Consider the following 20,292-nt stretch of genomic DNA (forward strand, 5'->3'; position numbering starts at 1 on the left):
AACAAGACACGGCCATTTGTTTGTGTGGGCTTGAACTGAGGATCTGGGAGCTGTCTCTCTGAGTTTTATTGCTCAAGGCTGGTGCTCTACCACTTGAGCCACAGCTCCACTTCTAGCTTTTTGGTGGTTCCATGGAGTGTAGAGTCTCACAGGCTTTCCAGGTTATGGCTGGCTTCAAACTGTGGTACTCAGTTTTCAGCCTCTGGAGTACCCAGGATGACAGGCATGAGCCTGAATCCCAGGTGACAGACACCAAAGGCTTTTTGGTTTTTGTTTGCTCCTGTTTATCTCCTGTCAACTAACAAGCCCAAGTTAAAATAATCAGTTACAGGGGATCAAATTCCTCTCCTAGGTCAGTTAATCCAAGGAGATAAAGTGTCTTTGGAAAAGGCTAGTCTGAGTTGGCTTAGGGGTGTTTGTGTGTTTGTGTGTGTGTATGTGTGTGAGTGTTGGGCATACCTACCCTCATCTCTGTGGTACCTCATCCTCCCAGCAGGGAGTACATCCAGGATCCTGACCCCAAGGGAGGTGGATGAGGGAGGGTACCTAAGGTCACATCCAGGGGGATGATCTGAATTCTGTCCTGCAACCTAAGCCTGGACAGATAAAGGAGAGAAGGAGAGGGTTGGGGGACCATCAAAGGGAGCTCCTTACCTTTGTCTACATGTACCAGTGAGAAAACTGAATACATCTTTCATGGTAGTCAGATAAAAGATGTACACTATTCATTTATTTCATGATTGTGTTGGTCCTAGGGCTTGGATTCAGGGCCTGGGTGTTATCCCTGAGCTTTTTTGTTCAAAGCTGAGCTCTACCAGTTGAGCCACAGCACCACATCTGGCTTTTTTGTCTGTGGTTTTGAGGAGGGAGGTGGTTTATGGGAGATAAGAATCTCATGGACTTTCCTTCCCGGGCTGCTCTGATTCACGACCATCAAACCTCGGCCTCCCAAAGAGCCAGGATGATGGGTGGGAGCCATGAGTTCCTGACTGCCACCATCCATTTATAATCCCTTAGGCCCAGGGCCAGGCCACTCACACTACATCTCCTTGTTGGGAGTAGGAAGCAGACATGAGTGGGTTTGATACTTCAACAACCTACCTATCTTTGAGCATTGTTCTGGGTCAGTCTGATGGAGGCTTCGTCCTAGTCCACAGCAATGACTTGGCTCTGTCATAAGAACAAATGTCCCCTGGGATGTTTCAGGTCTGGGGTCTTTCCTCTGAACCCCTCCCCCCTAACCAAAATAACACTCCCCAGCAAAGGGTAGTATACAGGAGTGTTTTTATTGTCTTATATCCAGGGTCTTGTCAGATAGATGGGGGTATAGGTCAGAAGCCCGGGATTGTGATGGGCAGGGGGACAAGGGGACAGCTTCTCATCCGCTTTCATTCAAGAGTGTAGGAGAGAGATGTGGGGCAAGACTCATGGGATGGACAATGAATAACCGTCATGGTCTAGCCAGGGCACAGAGGGGCTTACCTCAGGAAGCTGGTTCAACAGGCTGAGCAAAACAGCTCCTGACCCACAGTCCACCTCCAGAATGAGAAGGCCACCTTGGGTTCCAGCCACATGGGGATGCTGGGCCACATCCTCCAGCACTCATTCAACCAATTCCTGAGAGTGAGAAAGAGAGAGGGAGAGAGGGAGAGAGAGAGAGAGAAAGAGAGAGAGGACCAGAATTACACTTAAACCAGGTGCGGGTGGCTCAGACCTATAATCCTAACTACACAGGAGCCTGAGATGTGAAGATCGTGGTTCATAGCTGGCTCGGGAGGAATGTCTGTGAGACTTATACTCAAAGAACCAACAGAAAACGGGAGGTGATGCTGTTGCTCATGTGGTAGAGCCCTAACCTTGATTTGAGAAGCTCAGGGACACCATCCAGGACCAGAATTCAAGCCCCACAAATGACAAGAAGTCTACTTCCATCCCCAAGAAGTGGACTGAATAACACCCACAGTTCTAGGTAGCATGGCATAGAAATCAGGCCGAGCTTCCTGACAGATGGGGGTCATGAGTAGGTCACCTGGCTTCTCCATCACTCATTTTCCCCAGCTGGAAAAATGAATAGAGTGAAGGATCCCTTCCTCATGGGACAGGGCAATGATGAAAGAAAGCCAAGCTTAGTTTCATAATCCCACGCCTGTTTCATGATTAATAACAGACCCCATCTGAGCCCTTTCTGGTAACTTCCTGTTATATGCTCACAGAATTGTTGAGAACTGTATCTGACACCTGCTCCCTCTGTGCCTGGCCCTGCTCCAGAGATCCCTCTGTATTAGTCCCTTATTTCCTCACAACTGTCCCATGAGGAGACTGAGGTCCGGTGGTCGACATCCAACCCAGAGCTTCACCTGTGGTCAAGAATCAGCTGCCATGAACTAAGAGTGTGGAACAATCAATCTAAAACTATGACTGAGTGGGGCACTAAATGTGTACCAACTCCCGCTCACACACACATACACACAAATACACCACCACCGTCCTTTGCAGGCAATGATGTTTTCCTTTCTTTCATTTTGTTGGTTGTGGGGCTTGAACTCAGGGCCTGGGTGCTATCCCTGAGCTCTTCAGCTCAAGTCCAACACTCTACTACTTGAGCCTCAGCACCATGTCCAGTTTTCTGGTGCTTTATTGGAGAGAAGAGTCTGAGGGTCTTTCCTGCCCAAGCTGGCTTTGAAACTTGATCCTAAGATCTCAGCTCCTGAGTACTTAGGATGAGATGACAGCCATGAGCCACTGGCACCCGGCCAAAGATGCTTTTCTTTTTTTGGGGGGGGTCTGGTAGTGGTGCCTTAACTTTGGGCCTCGACACTGTCCCTCAGCTCTTCAGCTCAAGGCTAGTGCTCTACTACTTGAGGTATAGCGCCACTTCTGGCTTTTTTTCTTATGTGGTGCTGGGGAATCGAACCCAGGGCCTCATGCATGGAAGGCAAGCGCTTTACCACTGAGCCATCTTCCCAGCCCCCCAAAGATGCTTTTCTATGCCTGTCACCCTATCCCCTCAGGAGACAGATCTAAAGACTGCAGTTGGATGCCACCCTTGGCAGCAAAATCAATGAGAACTCTTATCTCCAATTAAACATCCAAAAACCTTGCAAGTGGAGCTGTGGCTCAAATGGTAGAGTGCTAGCTTTGAGCATAAAACAACAGATGGGCCCAGGCCCTAGTTTTAAGCTTTTTCTAGCATAAACCCACCCAAGAAAGGGAAGCGGGTGAGCACACCCGAGCTCAAAGCTCACACATAATACTCAAAACTTACAGAATAGAACCATTCTGCTCTGATTCTCTGGATTCTATGTCCTAGATCATGGCAGTCTTAGATGGGACTGACCATGCACCAAGTCAGGACATTCAAGTACAATCTCATACTGAGGATCCCATGACCTCATCAAGGACTGAAGATCTCTCACTGTCCTGCCTTGACACCGAGCAGTCAGGTGAGATCTAGTTATGCAACCAAAGGATATGGGAATGAATGAATTTCTCAGCCAAGGGATGCAGACTGGAGGGCTCTAGGTCCCTCTCTTTCGGGAAGGAGAAAAGTGCTGATCTATCTCAGGAATGTTCCTGGGTTGTGAGTATCCTCAAAGAAACAACCCTGCTCAGGCCCAGTGCCTCTGGTTTTTCCACCAGCCTCGACCTTCAGTCCGCCCTCTCTAAATCGCACATCTGCCATCTAGACTAAAGCCTTAGAAAGCAAGGAGACCCACCTCTACCTCTGAGAATTGTAGTCACGGGACCCTAGAGTCCCATAGAGGAAGTCTCAGAGCAACACTGGTCTGACTCCTGCCCTCATTCCCTGGCTTTCCTGTGCCAGTGCCCTGGTTACCTCTGTCTCTGGTTGAGGAATGAACACTGAGGGTGTCACCTTCAGATTGAGCCAGCAAAAGTCCCAGTCCCCAAGGATGTACTGCACAGGTATCCTGCAGTGGACAACAGTGAGGTCATCAACAGTGAACCCAGAATGCCAGGACTTTTAATAGCCATGTGGCTGGGTTGAATGCTCTATCACTGATGGTCTAGGTTTTCAGGTGAGGTCATGGTTTCAATGGCCTGACACACTTGATCTGGGATCGTCCTCCCTCTTCATCTTCCTGCTTATCCCTTGCTACCCCACTCTGGACACTCCCTTACCCTATACCTCCCTAGCCCTTGGATACTTTCTTCTTATCTGACCAGAAAATAAACTTGGTGAGCCAGGGGAGATTGAAACTCTGTAACCCACCCTGAGCACTAGTGTCTACCCGAGGCTATTTCCCTCTGCAGTCGGCAACCACCCAGATCCTGGATGTCATGAAGTTGCTGAGGGGACAGTGGCTTGGTCCTACATACTGGCTTTAGGCTCTGAAACTGTCCCACAGAGATTGTGCATGGTTGGATCTCTTGATCCAGGGACTCCAAACCAAGGCCTGCATGATCCCTTCTTCCTTCCTTCCCTCCTTTTCTCCCTCCATTCTTTCCTCCTCTCTTTCTCTTTCCTCTCTATGTGTCACTCCTGGGCCTTGAACTCAGATCCTGGGTGCTGTCTCTGAGCCTTTTTACTCAAGGCCAACAGTCTATGGCTTGAGCCACTCATCCACTTCTGGTGTTTTCTTTTTGGTAGTTAGTTGGAGATAAGAGTCTTACAGGCTTTCCTGCATGGGCCTCAATCCTCCCCTCTCAGCCTCCTAAGTAGCTAGGATGACAGTAGTGTAGCAATGATCTCCAGCTCAAACCAAGATGTCTTCATGTGCTGTGGAACCAGCACTGGTACCTTTAATTGTGTATAACCCCCACCCTCACCCCCGGACCTGGCACCCACTGTAACGGTTTGTTGGATAAATAAATGAGCATCTGTCTATGACAATATTACAGAAAAGTCCCATCCAATTCAGGTAAGCATCCTAGGTGAGGGCAAAGCCTGATGTAGCTCTCCAACAGTTCTCCCTCATCCCTCTTCCCACCCTCCTGGTGCCACTGCACTTAACTGCTTTGGTTCCAAAGACATGAGCCATGATGTCCTCACTGAATTCCAGGGCCTCTGGGATGTCTATCTTCTCAAAGATCTCTGTCCAGCCACTGACCAGCTATGTGGCATTCAATTCCCCACTCAGGTGTGAACAAGGTTGCTGTTAGGTGAGCACCAGGCTCAAGGGGCCTCCTATCCACTCTCTGGGGCCAGACAGGATGGTCCACCATATCCGCCTCCCAAGTTTCATGTTGCAGAGAAAGAATCCCTGAGGCATCCCGGGTCTCTGAATCTCCCAGAGTCCAGTACAGGTCCTGGGATTTGTCTCTGCTCACAGCTGGCAGGCTGTGGATGGCAAGGTCACAATCTCTGATCCCCAAGACATCCTTGACTGTGGTGGTCACCCTAGAGAGAGCTGGAGGAGAATCAGCAGCTTCTGGAGAAAGGCAGTCAAGACACAACGTTCATAGCAAGAGACCATCTGGCTTGGGAACTCTGCCTGTGCCACTTTGAATGTCTAATTTAATGTCTAAAATGGTCCATCTAATTTGACCCAGAATTCCAGGCATTAGTAGAAATAGCCAGCATCAAGGAAAAAAAAAAACCCTGGGAAATCTGGCATTTCACTTGTCCCAATCAAACTTAATGGGTTCCAAAATCAGTAGTCCCCTTTTCCTTCCAGACAGCCTACAGTAGGTTACAGAAAATGGCATTCAGAGAGCCCTAGCTAACTGCCATGTCCTGATCCCAAGCAGGCTCTAGCAGGGGGAACACAATTGCCTACCATTGCCCAGCTAGAAACAGCCCAGGAGGGACACAGATTGTAGTCTGCAGGACTCGAGGGAGGACTGCCAACCAGTGCACTGCCCTGGGAGGGAATCCATGCCACCATTGGGGGTCTGGTGCCTCCTGTTCAGATGTCGACGGACACTGTCAATGCCCTGGGTAAGATTCCTCTCTCATCCTCGTTCATGGTGAACCATCTGCCATGTCACACCGTTCATCACTTCCCAGACCGACCTAGATTCACAGCCCCTGCCCTACTCCCCCTATCTCATTCCCTAATTATGTTTGGCAGACACATTCCCAACTTTGAATTAGCTCCAACTATACACATGAGAGCAGACTGTCTGGAAGAGTGCGGCTGTGGTCACATTAGCCTCATCAGCCTTCTGGCTGAAGACAGAAGGGCAGGTGTCCACTCTGGTCTGCAGTTCACACAGGCCTCCTAGGAGAGACCCATATAGGCCCACCAGTTACTGTGGGCTGGAGGAAAGGGGAAGAAAGTGGTGGAAAGGAACATCTACTGAAACCTTCTCTAAAGGAGCCATGAAACGAAAGAGAAAACAAGAATTGTGGCTGGGCTCATACTGGGCATTAATGAAAAAAGGACAACAAATACACACATACACACAAATAAAATACTTTTGCTCGGGGTGGGAAGGTAGCTCAGTGGTAGAGCCTTTGCCTTGCATGCATGAGGCCCTGGGTTCGATTTCTCAGCACCACATAAGATAAAAGAAAAAAGCCGGAAGTGGTGCTGTGGCTCAAGTGGTAGAGTGCTAGCCTTGAGCTGAAGAGCTGAGTGAGCTGAAGAGCTAAGGGACAGCGCACAGGCCAGAGTTCAGACCCCACAACCCAACCCCACCCCAAAATGCTTTTGTTCTTTTTAGACATGGTGACTGTACAATGAGAAAGATGATCTCTCTCTCTCTGTCTCTGTCTCTGTCTCTGTCTCTCTCTGTCTCTCTGTCTCTCTGTCTGTCTGTCTGTCTGTCTGTCTGTCTGTCTGTCTGTCTGTCTGTCTGTCTCTCTCTCTCTCTCTCTCTCATACACACCTAAACACACAGTCTCAGAGCAGTGCCTCTCCTGAATTTGTTGGTTTCTCATCTGGGCAATGTACCAGCTCAAGCACGGGGTTTCTCTTGTCAGAACCAGGGGCAACCACCCAAGGGGAACAATGCTCTAATAATGCAGAACCACCCTGCCTCCCCCTTTCTCCAGGGACAGACCCTTCCCCTTGGGAACAACTAGCCTTGACTCCCCATTCACCAAAACCCTAGGCCAGGACGCTGGAGTCCCCAGACATGTGGCTCCTCAGAGCCTGGACAGAAAACAAAGCAGGGGGTCATGGTGCCTCCAGAGAGGTGTCTGACCTGGGGTGGAGGGGGGTTGTTGGGGACTTTGATGGGGTCCTAAATGCTATATACATGGATGGACTCCCTGCTTCCAGCCTACATACTTCTGGGCGACTTGGCAGATTCTTGGGGAGTACAAGGAGACCAAATGGACTGGGAGCACTAGCAGAAGCTGACAGACATGGGAAATGTGATCACCCAGTCAGAACTGTTGACAGCTGGGGTTGGGGGTACAGGCCAGTTGTATGTGTGTCAGAGGTGGTGTGGGGAGGTAGCAGGGGGTGGATCGCGGGGTGCTGGCCTGCAGGGCATCCACTTACGTGTGCTGCTGGAAGAAGCTGTAGGCTGCGATCAGGTGCGCGCTCAGAGTCTGAGGATCTGGGGCCGGGACCAAATAAGGGCCACAAGCAAGCCAGGGGTGCACCATCTCTGCCAAGTGACTGCAAGAAGCTCTGCGGATCAGAGCCGGCAGCACCATGTTTGAAAAGCAGCCTTACTGGGAGGAGGCGGTGCTCTGCTGGCACTAGGCGGGGCTGCATGCAGCCTCTGCTCCTTCTCCTCAGATGCCACAGCCTCAGCAGCCATAGATGCCTCGCCGCCACATGCTATGCACTTCCGACCAGGACCCACGCTATGATCAGAGCAGCCGCCAGCCACTGAAGCCGTTTCCACTGGTGCCTGTGCTCATGCTCTCTCTTCTCTCAGCTCTCTCTTGGCCCCACACTCCTCTCCTGGGCAACCCCACCCTGAGGCAATGCGCCCCTGCCCCCTTGACCCCTGGCCATTGTTGCCACCAAAGTGTGCCCCTGGGCCCCGACCCCTGCTCCCCTGGACCCTGCCCCCCACCCCTGGCCACAATCGCAGCCCTGACTAGGTCCTAAGGCTTCCAGATCATGGCAATTGCAGCCTTACCTCAGCTCAGCACTACCCCTCACCCCCAGTACCGGCCCAGGAGATTGAATCTCCCCTCAGCCCCACCACTGGAGGAGACTCTCCTCCATCCCCCTCCACTCCACACACCAAGCAGGTGCATCGTGAAGCTCCTGTGTGTATGTGTGTTTGTGTGTGTGTGTGAGTGCTGGGGATATGGGTTAGGAACTGAAGTGATACATTATACTCAGAACTAAATTGAAGGAGGAATCCAAAATTAGTTACCAATGTTTTAAAAATGCAAGCTAAAGGAAATAATTTATGAAAAAATCAGCATTTACAATAAATACAGAATCAGTATGACTGATATTCCTTTTATCCCAGTTGCAATACGGCTTGCATGATCACTTTTCTGGTTCTATGTTTAGTTAGGTCTTGATATTTAGCTGAAGTTCTGTTCTTTCATATATTCATTTGTCAGACCAAAGAGGAAATTAATTCCATGCCGGAGTCAACATCCATAATAACAATATAGTTGTATCCTGCTACTTTGCCAAAGTTTCAAATCAGCTTGCGTAACTTGAGTCTTTTTTGGATCTAACTAAATAGGTATGCAATTTTGTCAGTACTAGAAAGATTTTGATCACCACTTATTAAAATAGTATTTTCTAGAGACTACTTCTATCTTTTCATGAAATTTTCAATGTCATTTATATCATGGGTTGATGTTTTCCTTTAGATAACCTACATTCAGTCTTCTACAATTTGGAGTAGTTTACAATTATGTACACTCAGGTACCCTGCTCAGATTCTATTATTTGCATATTTTGTTCTTGTTAAATCAGTAAGATTTAGGTCTCAATATGGATACCATTGGTCTTATTCATTGCATTTCTGAATTTTTTAAGTATGTCATGATTTTTGTTATTTTATTCTTTTAATATGTGCAGCTCTCACTCCACATACAGTCACATTTGTTTTAAACAATTTGATCCATTCACGTGATTTGCTATATTACATTCATCTAGATGAATTTAATTACAAATTAACACAACCATATTTCTGAGACACAGTTATCTTTATGGATCTACTCAAGGGTAACATGTATTTCAGGTTTTTGTGCTTAAAAACAAACAGGCACAACAAGTTTTTGTTCTTGGGGGAGTTCTACTTTGTTGGTTGTTTTTCCACCTGTGGTGACTTCAACATATGTGTGCATTTTATTTCAGTTGTTTTGTGTCTATATTTTGTTTCATTTAACAGAAAATACATAAATAATCAATGATTTAGAACTTTTCCAAATAGATTTCTAAGAGAGATACTTGAAGTTTTGTGATATCTGGACCGGGTAGGTCTTCTTAATGGAGGGGGTAGCAGAATAACAGACACATTCTTTGACATGATTTGAATTCTTCCTCCTCTTGCCTCACTATTTCCAATAGTATTACTTCAAAGCCTTTAGTGGAAAGAAAATAAATTTGTCTGTATGGACTCATAAATTTTGCTTTAATTAGGACACACAACACATTTACATTTGATTTTAACTCTAAAATCTTCTTTCCTTCTTTTAAAATCACAGATGTGAATTTATAATGATCCAAACTATTTTCACTTCACACTATATGTAATATAGAGTGTAATAATAGTGAGTAATGGAGTATGTAATAATTTACTTTTTTTTTTTTTTTTGTCAGTCGTGGGGCTTGAACTCTGGGCCTGGGCGCTGTCCCTCAGCTCTTCAGCTCAAAGCGAGCGCTCTACCACTTGAGCTACAGCGCCACTTCCTGTAATAATTTACTTTGGGGAAAGCTAATTACAGTGGATTTTGTGAGATACTGAGTAATAGTAAAAATTATGTTTGATTCTATTAAAAAGTTCACGGTTACATCTAAAAATAACTCATAGTTATAAACTAATACTAAAAAGTAAGATTGTTTATTGGAAAAAGCCAGAAGTTTCAATAAGCTTGCTTTTTACAAATTGACTTGGATCTGGGCTTTGGTGGCTCATGCCTGTAATCCTAGCTACTCAGGAGTCTCAGATTGAGGATAGTGGTTCAAAGCCAGCCTGGGCAGAAAAGTCTGTGAGACTCTTATCTCCAATAACCCACTTGAAAAGTAGAAAGGACACTGTGGCTCAAGTGGTACAGTGGTATCAATGAGCTGAAGAGCTGAGAGACATTGCCCAGGCCCAGAATTCAAGCTGCACGACCAACAACAACAACAAAAAAATTGACATGGATTTTTACTTTAAATTTCATGATTTTTTTTATTGTGAAAATACGTACAGAGGGGTTACAATTACATGAGCAAGGAAATGATTACATTTCTTATCAAGCATTGTTGCCCCTCCTTTGTTTCCCCTTACCATCTCTTCCCAACTCCCCACCCCCAAACCAACACATGCACCAAAGTTGTAAAGTTTGTTTTCCAACATAACGTGTTGAACATCTGATTGTTGCAATGGGTCCACCTGTATCCCTATTTAAAGAATTTGTTTTTCCCTTCTCCTCCACAAATTATACCAACATCAAACACAGTGAAAACAAGGGTTATACCATGGGGGAGGGACATACAAAGAAATCATCTTAGAAATATGCTAGAAACAATATCAAGAGAAAAAAAACCCATTTGAGTTCTTATCTTTCGCCTAATATCAACTTATCTGACCATTCCTGCTTGATTAAAAAATATACTAGTTATTGTAGATAAGGGAAACCATGGGACCTATATTTATTTGGGCCTTATATAATATATATTAATATATTATATTAATTATTATATTAATTGATTTGCATATATTGAATCAACTTTGCATCCCTGAAATGAATCCTGTTTGATCGTGGTGTATGATTTTTTGGATGAATTCTTGAAGTCGATTGGCCAAAATTTTGTTGAGAAGTTTTGCATCAATGTTCATCAAAGAAATGAGTCTCTAGTTCTCTTTCTTTGATGAGTCCCTGCCTGGTTTTAGGATGAGGGTTAGGATGTCTTCATAGAATGAGTTCCATGTGCACTTTCTCTTTCAATTTCATTAAAGAGTTGGAGGGTATTGGTGTGAGCTCTGCTTTGAAGGCCTTGTAGAATTCCACTGTAATCCATTGGTCCTTAGATCGGAGTTCTCTTATTGCTGCTTCTATCTCAATGCATGATATGGGCCTGTTAATTCGATTTAACTCATCTTGGTTTAGTTTTGGCATGTCAATATTTGCTAGGAAAAGGTCCATTTTTACCAGGTTCTCAAACTTATTAGCATAAAGATTTGAGAAGTATTCCCTTATAATGTTCTGGATTTTTGGTTGTTTCTGTGGTGATGTTTCCATTCTCATCTCTGAGTTTGTTTATTTCTGTGTGTGCTCTTCTTTTTCTGATAAGATTTGCTAAACGTCTGTCAATTTTTGTTAATTTTTTTTGAAGAACCAACTCTTTGTTTTGATGATTCTTTCTATTTTTTTTTTTTGGATTCTAATTCGTTTAATTCTGATTTAATTTTAATTATTTCTTTCAATCTACTGGATTGGGGTTTATTTTGTTGCTCTTTTTCAATGAGGTTCAGATATCTCATTAATTGTTGGTTTCAGATCTCTCTAATTTGTTGATGTAGGAACTCAGAGGTATAAAATTGCCTCTGAGTACTGCATTTCCTGTGTCCCAGAGGTGCTGGTAATTTATGTGTTCATTTTTGTGGACTATCATGAGCATTTGCATTTCCTTTCTAATCTCTTCCATGACCCACTGGTGATTCAACTGTGTATTGTTCAGCCTCCAAGTGTTACAGGACTTTCTTTGGTGGCTTTCAGTGTTGAGTTCTAATTTAATTCCCTTGGATCCTGTTTCTTGGCCTTTATTGTGCTCTTGTTGTTTTTCTATGTGTAGGACATGTTTAAGTATCTTTTGTCAGTCTGGTTTGGTGGTTCTAAAAGCTTGTATCTGAATAGGCCTATCTTTTTGCATGTTTGGGAAATTCTCTGCTATGATTCTGTGAAATAAATTTCCTAAACCGTTAACTTCTGTCTCTAGGTGCTCCTCTACACCCATTACCCTCAGATTAGGCCTTCTGATGGTGCTTTCCAAATGTTGAATAGATCTATCATATTTCTTGGATTTGTCTTGGATAGTTATACATTCTTTCTCTATAATATCTAAGCTGTCTTCAGTTCCCGAGATCCGATCTTCTACATGGTCTAACCAACTGTCAAGACTTTCTACTTTGTTTTTTATTTCTTTTCCTTCTAATTGTTTGGCTTTGCTGGCTTCAAATTCTTTGTTGCAGCTTTGTTTTAGGTCTTGTATGAACTTTACTTCCTTAATTTGGTGGTCAGTGTTTCTTCTCAAATCACTTAGTTGATTCGTTATGGTTTCCTTGGACTCCCATTACTTTTCTTGGGCTCCATTGAGCATTCCCTTTGTGGTCTCCATTAATTCATTCAGCTGTCTGCTCATGGATTCCATGAATGCCTTTATTGATCTTGTTCTATTCTCATCCTTCTCTCGCAAATCCTGTATTACTCTTTGAACAGCTTCCTCACAATCATGCAATTCCTGTCTTTCTCTTTGACTGATCTCAGCCTTCTCATGCAATTTCTGTATTTCTCTTTGACTGTTTTTAACCTGCTCACGCAATTCCTGTATTAATCTTTGAGTAGCTTCCTCATGCTCACAAGATTCCTGTATTAATCTTTGGTTTGCCCCCTCTCGCTCTCTATCTCGCTCACACTGAGTCTTTTGCAACCTTTCAATCTATTCATTCACCATGTATACCAGTAAGGCTTGTAGAGCTTTTTGGGTACTCTCTTCTGGATTATTCATTAATATTCTGTCACCTGATTATCATGAGTGGGAATTCATATACCCAGACTTGCCATTTTTTTGTGTTTTCTGGCTTGTTCTGCCCATTTGGTATGAAAGTAAACCAATTTTGTGCTAGACCACTATTTTAAGGCAAGCATCAACCGGAGTCCTGTAGTTGCACAGTCAAAATGGCTGCAGATACAATCTAGTACATCAGATACAATCTATTCATCATCAAACAACCATGGACTAATAGGGTAATAAAAGCAAAAAGGATTTGACACACCAGAAATTATTAGGTTTAGGGAGAATTGTGGAGAAAAATAGGATTAGAGGGATGTGGAGAGGTAAAAGAACAGTGAATTTGGGCTGGGAAGGTGGCTCAGTGGTAGAGTGCTTGCCTTGCATGCCTGAGGCCCTGGGTTTGATTCCTCAGCACCACATAAGCAAAAAGGAAAAAGCTGGAAGTGGCGCTGTGGCTCAAGTAGTAGAGTGCTAGCCTTGAGCTGAAGAGCTGAGGGACAGCTCCCAGGCCCAGAGTTCAGGTCCCACGACTGGATCCCCCCCAAAAAAAATTAAAAAAAAAGAAATCTGGTGGAAAAAAAAAGAGTGAATTTAACCAAGTCCTAATCTCTGAGAGGGAAATGCATTGTACAGAATGATTGGAGAGAGATTTTTTTAAAAATAAAGAAAAAATGGATAAACAAAAATTTAAATCTAAGAAGTGAAACACTTAAAAATTATGTAACTTTAAAGAAATGATATGGAGAGAAGAAAAGGATAGGTTGAGAGGAGAGGAGGGATAGAAAGGAAACATGAAAAACTAAAAAATAAAAGAAAATTAAAATTAGTTAATTGAAAATTATACTGGTATAAAGAGATAATACTGCCATTAAAGAAATTAAGCCTAAGATTTTTTGAATCGAGTAATAAATTTCAGGATTAAGTATGTACACAATGGGGGATAAGGTCTAATAATTGACCACTGGTATGTATCTGGGGATGAGCAGAACAGCAATTATGTCAAACAAAAAGAAAGAGAGAGAGAAAGAAATGAAAACAATAAAAAAAGGACCAAAAGGTCAAAAGAGATTAAACCCCCACACACACATCAAAAATAAAAATTATGAGAAAAAATTAACATCAAACACTTTTAAAAATTGAAAAAAAGGTTAAAAAGAAGAGTTCTTTTATTTGGGGTTTTTTTTTGGGGGGGGGATGATAAGACCCTGTATCTCTCCTGTGTCTATAACCTGTCTCTTGGTGGAGTCTCTGGTGTGCTTGTGGTGTTTAGTTTTCATTTTGCTTGACTGGTTTCTTAAGTCAGTTTTTTTTTTGTGCAGGCAGAAAAATGCTCTGCTTTACCCAGGATTTTGTGATCCTCTTCCCAGGCTATTCAGTGGGAGGGAGATATGCTTTGAATATCACCAAAGAGGGAGATGGCAGTTTCCTCCAGTGTGTAAATGCCATGATGAGGTAGGGTTGGGGCCTTTCAGAAAATGGTAGCTTTTCCCTGAGGGGCAACTCCTGAAACACTCATGGAACCCATTCTCAGGGTTTTTTTTTTTTTTACTTAGTTTCAATTGTTTGCCTAGGCTGTTGTAGGGAGGGGCAGCCTCTGGCTCTGTTTACCATGTGAAGGACATCACTCCACAGAGGCTCCACTGGCTTGGTGGGGTGACATTCCCCTGTGTGGAGCTGAGCCTGACAGGTCATGTCTACTTCCTGTGACCTACTAAATGACTCTTTTGTTTTCTTCCAAGGCCTGAATTGGAGCTAGTTGCTCAGCCCTGGGGAGGTCAGTAACATAGATGGAGATCTCTGGTAGTGGGGGAGGGGCGGCCTTCCCTTCTCTGATCCTTGAGAAGGAGTAAGGATGTCAGGATTCTACTCATGTAAGAGTGTTGGTTCCTGGGTCATCTCTGGTCTGTGATCTGCAGGATGAAGATATCTGCTCCTTGTCAGTTCTTGCTGGTGTTGAGTAGAATCTGCTCACCAGCCACGTCTGGGGCCTTTGTCATGGACTCTCTCTGTAGGTATGGTGGCTATAGCCACTGGCGCTGTACCTACTGCCACCTCAGCTGTGGCTACTGGCAAGTGCTCAGATCTGTCATCTTGCCTGGATTTTCCATCTTTGGCCAAACTCTCTGTACTGTGATGGCACACTTGGTGTGACTGGAACATTTAAACTGCTTTCTATGTAAGAGCTTGTTTACCCTCCAGCTTCTCCTCCTCCATCTTCCCCCAAAACCTCATGATTTTTTGAGTGTTTTTTTAGTGAAAAATGTTTTTGGTGTTTATATTTTGGTTTGGCATAAAATGAGCCTACTATTGTCTTAATTTAATAAAAAAAACTTTCTGATTCTATGACAGCATAAATTTTGTGGGTAATGGTTAAGACTAGGTTGACTTTCTGAAAAAAAAAATCACCACCCATAAAAGAGGAACAAAAAGAAAATAACATATGACAGGAAACATTAATCTTAATGGACTAATAGTCTGTCAGTTTGATTTAACTTTTAATCAAAAATTAAAGTAATACTTGATAATGTTTTATTAACATATTTAAATTTCTTCATTCTTGTCATTTAAGATTCACTTTATAAAGAAATTGAACAGGTGACAGTGTTTTTTCATGACTTTTCCAAAGAAATGATCATTTCATCATTATAGTGTATAGCACAATATACCCAGAAAGCATTTAAGGAAAAATTTTTTCCCATTCTTTGGTTTGCTTCAGTCTGTATTTAAAGCTGCATACCACATTTTACACACTCTATTGTCTGTCTTCTCATTTGAAACATTTCAATAAGTTTTCTTTCCCTAGTTTGTCAGCCAGCAAATCTTTATAAAACAACATGCTTTCATTCATTGTGTTTTCCAAAATATATCTTACAAATGCCAAAACGAAGCACAATCGGAAACATCTGTGGATTTTTCCACCTAGAGTACAAAGTAATCACTTTCCAAACTCCTTAGAACCAGCTGTTCACTGGCATTAATTGTGCTGTCACTTCCATGCTTTAAAACAATAGCATTTGACAATGGCGTACATTTTAATTGGTTTACCACATTTGGTTTGTTTTCAGCAAGGACTGTCTTCACGGAAGATGGTAATGGATGAGGTTTGTAATTATGTATTTTGAAAGGGCTCTAAGTTGTGGATATAGAATATCCATTTCAATGACTAAATATTTAAATTAAATCCTATAATGGATACTCCTTCAATTTTCTGATTAAAGTGTTCTACAATCTAGATATTTTTTAAGGAAATATTGTAATTGTTTCCTTGGTGACAACGTAATTGGAAGACTTAAAATTTTGTTTTTTTTTTATAGTGAAAACACTGTACAGAGGGGTTACAATTACATGGGCAAGATAATGAGTACATTTCTTTTTTTTCTTTTTCTTTCTTTTTTTTTGGGGGGGGTCTGGTCTTGGGGCCTGGGCGCTGTCCCTCAGCTCTTCAGCTCAAGGCTAGTGCTCTACCACTTGAGCCACAGCACCATTTCTGGCTTTTTTCTTTTTGCTTATGTGGTGCTGACGAATCGAACCCAGGGCCTTGAGCATGCAAGGCAAGCGCTCTACCACTGAGCCACCTTCCTAGCCCATGAGTGCATTTCTTATCAAGCATTGTAGTCTCCTCCTTGGTTTCCCCTTCCCATCCCTTCCCTTCCCATCCTTCCACCCCCTCCCTCTCCACGCAATCCTCCTCCCCGCCCCCACCAAAGTTGTAAAGTTCGTTTTTCCATATAACGACTTGTACATCTCATTGTTCCAAAGGATCCAACTGTACCCCTATTTAAACGATTTGTTTTTTTCCTTCCCTTCCACAAATTATACCAACCTCAAATACAGTGAAAGCAGGGTTATACCATGGGGGAGGGACATACAAAGCAACAAAGAAATAATCTTATAAATGTGTAGAAACAATCACCTGAAAGAAAAAAAAATTTGAATACATATATTAGGGTTCACTTCCCTAAAATCAACTTATCTGACCTTTTCTGCTTGACTCAGACATATACTAGTTATTGCAAATAAGGGAAACCATGGGACCTAAGTTTCTTTGGTACCGGCTTACTTCACTTAATATGAATTTTTTTCTATGGAAGACTTAAAATTTTCATATACTATTGCCGTCTTAAATGAAGTGAATGTACCTGGGTTTGCATACAGAACTTTTGGGACAGCATTAATGTTTGAATCTTTGATGGGATTTGATTGGGAATTGTGGCAGGCTTTCATGGTATGAGAAGAAAAAGGATCTGATTGGAATTTATAGCAATATCTAGTTGCTTCCACCCCTGGACAAGTCATTATCATTGGTGAAGATGTTGCCATTTGAATTTACAATGCCCCAGAAAGACCTATGTGTTAAAGAAAAATGACTTTCCATTTCCTCCCAGACTGTGGAGAATACTGAATAGTTCTTCTGGAGATTAAGTTCTTCAGAATAAAACCTATGAGAACATGCACTCTCATCTTCTTTCTTCTTTTCTCTTTTAATCATTCTAGGTCAAAAACATTTCTTTTTGTCATACTCCTCACCTTGACATTGTCTTGTCACAGGCCACCAAAACAATAAAACCGACTGAACATACACTGAAACCTTCAAACTTATAAATCTGAGTAAGCCTTTCTGTTTAATAAATGGACAATATCATTTATTATGGTAGGTTATAAAGCTAACACAGAAATCTAGTCTTCCTAACAATGTAGAGTATATAAAAATGCTTCATTATAAAATATCTAACTCCAAGTTATATTTTGTGTTTTTGTTTCTGTAGATCTTAAGGCTTAAACTCATGGCCTGACTGGTCGTTTTGTGTTCAAGGCCAGTGCTCTACATAAAACCTGAACTGGAACTCCTTTTCTCCTGGTGGTTAATTGGAAATAAGAATCTAATGAACTTTCCTATTCTGGCTGACCTATTCATGTTGCATACTTTATGTAATTCCAATTCTCAGCATTATATACATGTTCCAACTACAATATAAAAAACTTAAAATATACTAAGGATATTTGTAAAGTATAAAATGAGGGAAGAATTTTCATCCTTTAGAAATCTATGCAAAATCTATGCTAAACTATTGATATTTTACTGGACCTTTCCTGCAACCAGTTTGATATAGTTTAATACTTGTCACACAAACTTTCTCTGTATTCTACTGCATATATACTTTTTCACATATGTTTGTATATGTATACATATATGTATCTATCTATATATGTTCCAATGTGCATCATCAGACTTGAAACTGCTTTGTTTTGCTGTTCAGCAATGAACCTTGTCGGCTCATTCTGTGACAATATCTGTTCTCATTTTCATCATTCCTTTATTTACCAAATCATCAACCTTCTAAAATCAGCTTCATTTCTTGGGTAAGGTTACCAATCAGTCCAACAAATATCCACCCAGAGGCTTTTAATAAAGCAAGTTTTAAGGAAGAATATAACATGAAGTGACAACTACAGAAATTCCACAGAGACCTGACATCTTTCACATTTCTGTCTTCCTTCTCTTCTCATACTTCAGAAAGTATTGACTAACACTATAAATATACTGCAATTATAAGTTAAGGATCAGTGTTTTCTTTCCAACCTGAAGCCTTCTTTTCCAGATTCTTGACATAAACTTTTTGGAAGATTTTTTGGATTGTGATGGGATTCCACCCAAAACAAAGCCATGTATATCAAGAAAGTCAATGTTTTCAACTCAGAGTACTAAACAAAAGAGGGAGAAAATTAAGGTTAGCTATATATGTTAAGCACAAATATAGGCAATATCAAGATATCTTGAAATTGTATACTTTTACTGGATAAAGTGGCTCAAACCTGTAATATTATCTACTTAGAAAACAGAGATTAGAGAATTGCAGTTCCAGGCAAGCCCAGACCAAAAAAAAAAAAAAAAAAAGGAAGTTTCAGAAACTCTAACCATTTGATGGGTGCTATATGTTTTGCTTGTGTTAGGAGGACCACAGTCCAAGCAGACCCAGGCATAGTGATACTTACCTCAAAAGAAGCAATGAAGTTACAATCTGCAGGTATGGCAGTAGTAGAGATACCAAAGTTGTAAAGTTCCTTTCATTGTTGCAATGGGTCTACCTGTATCCCTATTTAAACATTTTCCCCTTCCCCTCCACAAATTATGCCAACATCAAAAATGTGTGCTTATGTAAGAAATGCATGATTCTAAAATTTCATGACAATTCTTTTGAACTTACTTTTTTGTGGAATTGACTAAGAAAATAAATTACACCTTCTATATAAAAAATGTTCTGTGCTTAATCCGGCAGCCTATACACTAACATCAGAATGATACAGAGAAGATTAGCATGGCCCCTGCTCAAGGATGACTTGAAAATTAGTGAAGCAATCCATGTTTTTACAACAACAAATGCTGGAGGGGATGGGGCCACCAGGGAACCCTACTGCATTCTTGGTGGGAGTGTAAAAGTCTTCAACCACTTTGGAAAGCAGTATGGAGTTTCCTCAAACGACTCCACATAAAGCTCCCCTATGACCCAGCAATCCCACTTTTGTTCATTTACCCAAAGGATCACAAACAAGACCATACTAAAACTACCAGCACAACTATGTTTATTGCAGCATTATTTACCATAGCTAAGATATGGAACCAACCCAGATGCCCCTCAGTAGATGAATGGATCAAGAAAACCTGGTAAATATATACAATTGCATGCTCTGCCTCCATTAGAAAGAATGACATTGCCCAATTTGTTAGGAAATGGAAAGATTTGGAAAAAAATTTTTAAGTGAAGTAAGCCAACTCCAAAGAAATATAGGTCCCATGGTTTCTCTTATTTTCAATAGCTAATATATGTCCGGGATTATCAGAAAATGTCTTAAGCTATGTGCATTTGACCAGATAAGATGATGTTAAGCTAAACGAACACCAAGATAGGTACACAAGTGATTCTATCTTGCTATTATTTCTAACATACTTATACTGTACGATGTGATTTTTTTTGTTCCTTTATATGTTCCTCAACCACGCTATAACCCCTTTTTTCACTGGATTTGAAGTTGGTGCGCCTACATCTTGTATATACGTTTCTCTAATTTGGGGAGAAGAAGAAAACAACAAAATGCTTAAATAGGGATATGGGTTGACCCATTGTAACAATGAGATGCACAAGACGTATGATGAAAAATGAATTTTACAATTTAGGTAGGGGAAGGAGAGAGGAGGAGTGGAGTGTACTTGTGGAGGTGGGAGAGAAGGGATGGTGGGGAAAAATAAAGGAGGAGGTAACAATGCTTGTTAGGAAATGTACTCATTACCTTGCTCATGTGCAGTATTTTTAAAATAAAAAATGTATAAAAATGTTCTGAGATTGAAGAGTTTATTTCCCTTATTTTATCCATATAATCTTGTTAACAAATAAATTAATGCAAAACACTGACACGAGGGTATTTTGAATAAATGTGTGTGTGTGTGCACACGGGTACACAAGTGTGTTGGAGTGCTCAGAATTTGAACTCAGGGCTTTAAGGTCTTGCTAGGCCTTTC

The 20,292-nt window shown here is 42.1% G+C and overlaps 1 non-coding gene across 1 annotated transcript; it reads left to right on the forward strand.

Annotated features, from left to right (window-relative positions):
* Window positions 1-19,038: 19,038 nt before the first annotated feature.
* LOC138822954 (U6 spliceosomal RNA) lies at window positions 19,039-19,145 on the forward strand. Its single transcript, XR_011370699.1, has one exon. It is a non-coding gene; the product is annotated as a U6 spliceosomal RNA (small nuclear RNA).
* Window positions 19,146-20,292: the final 1,147 nt, after the last annotated feature.

The sequence above is a fragment of the Dipodomys merriami genome, unplaced genomic scaffold, assembly GCF_024711535.1.
Source record: "Dipodomys merriami isolate MVZ:Mamm:240054 unplaced genomic scaffold, mDipMer1.0.p SCAF_1193, whole genome shotgun sequence".
NCBI classification, from domain to species: Eukaryota; Metazoa; Chordata; class Mammalia; order Rodentia; family Heteromyidae; genus Dipodomys; species Dipodomys merriami.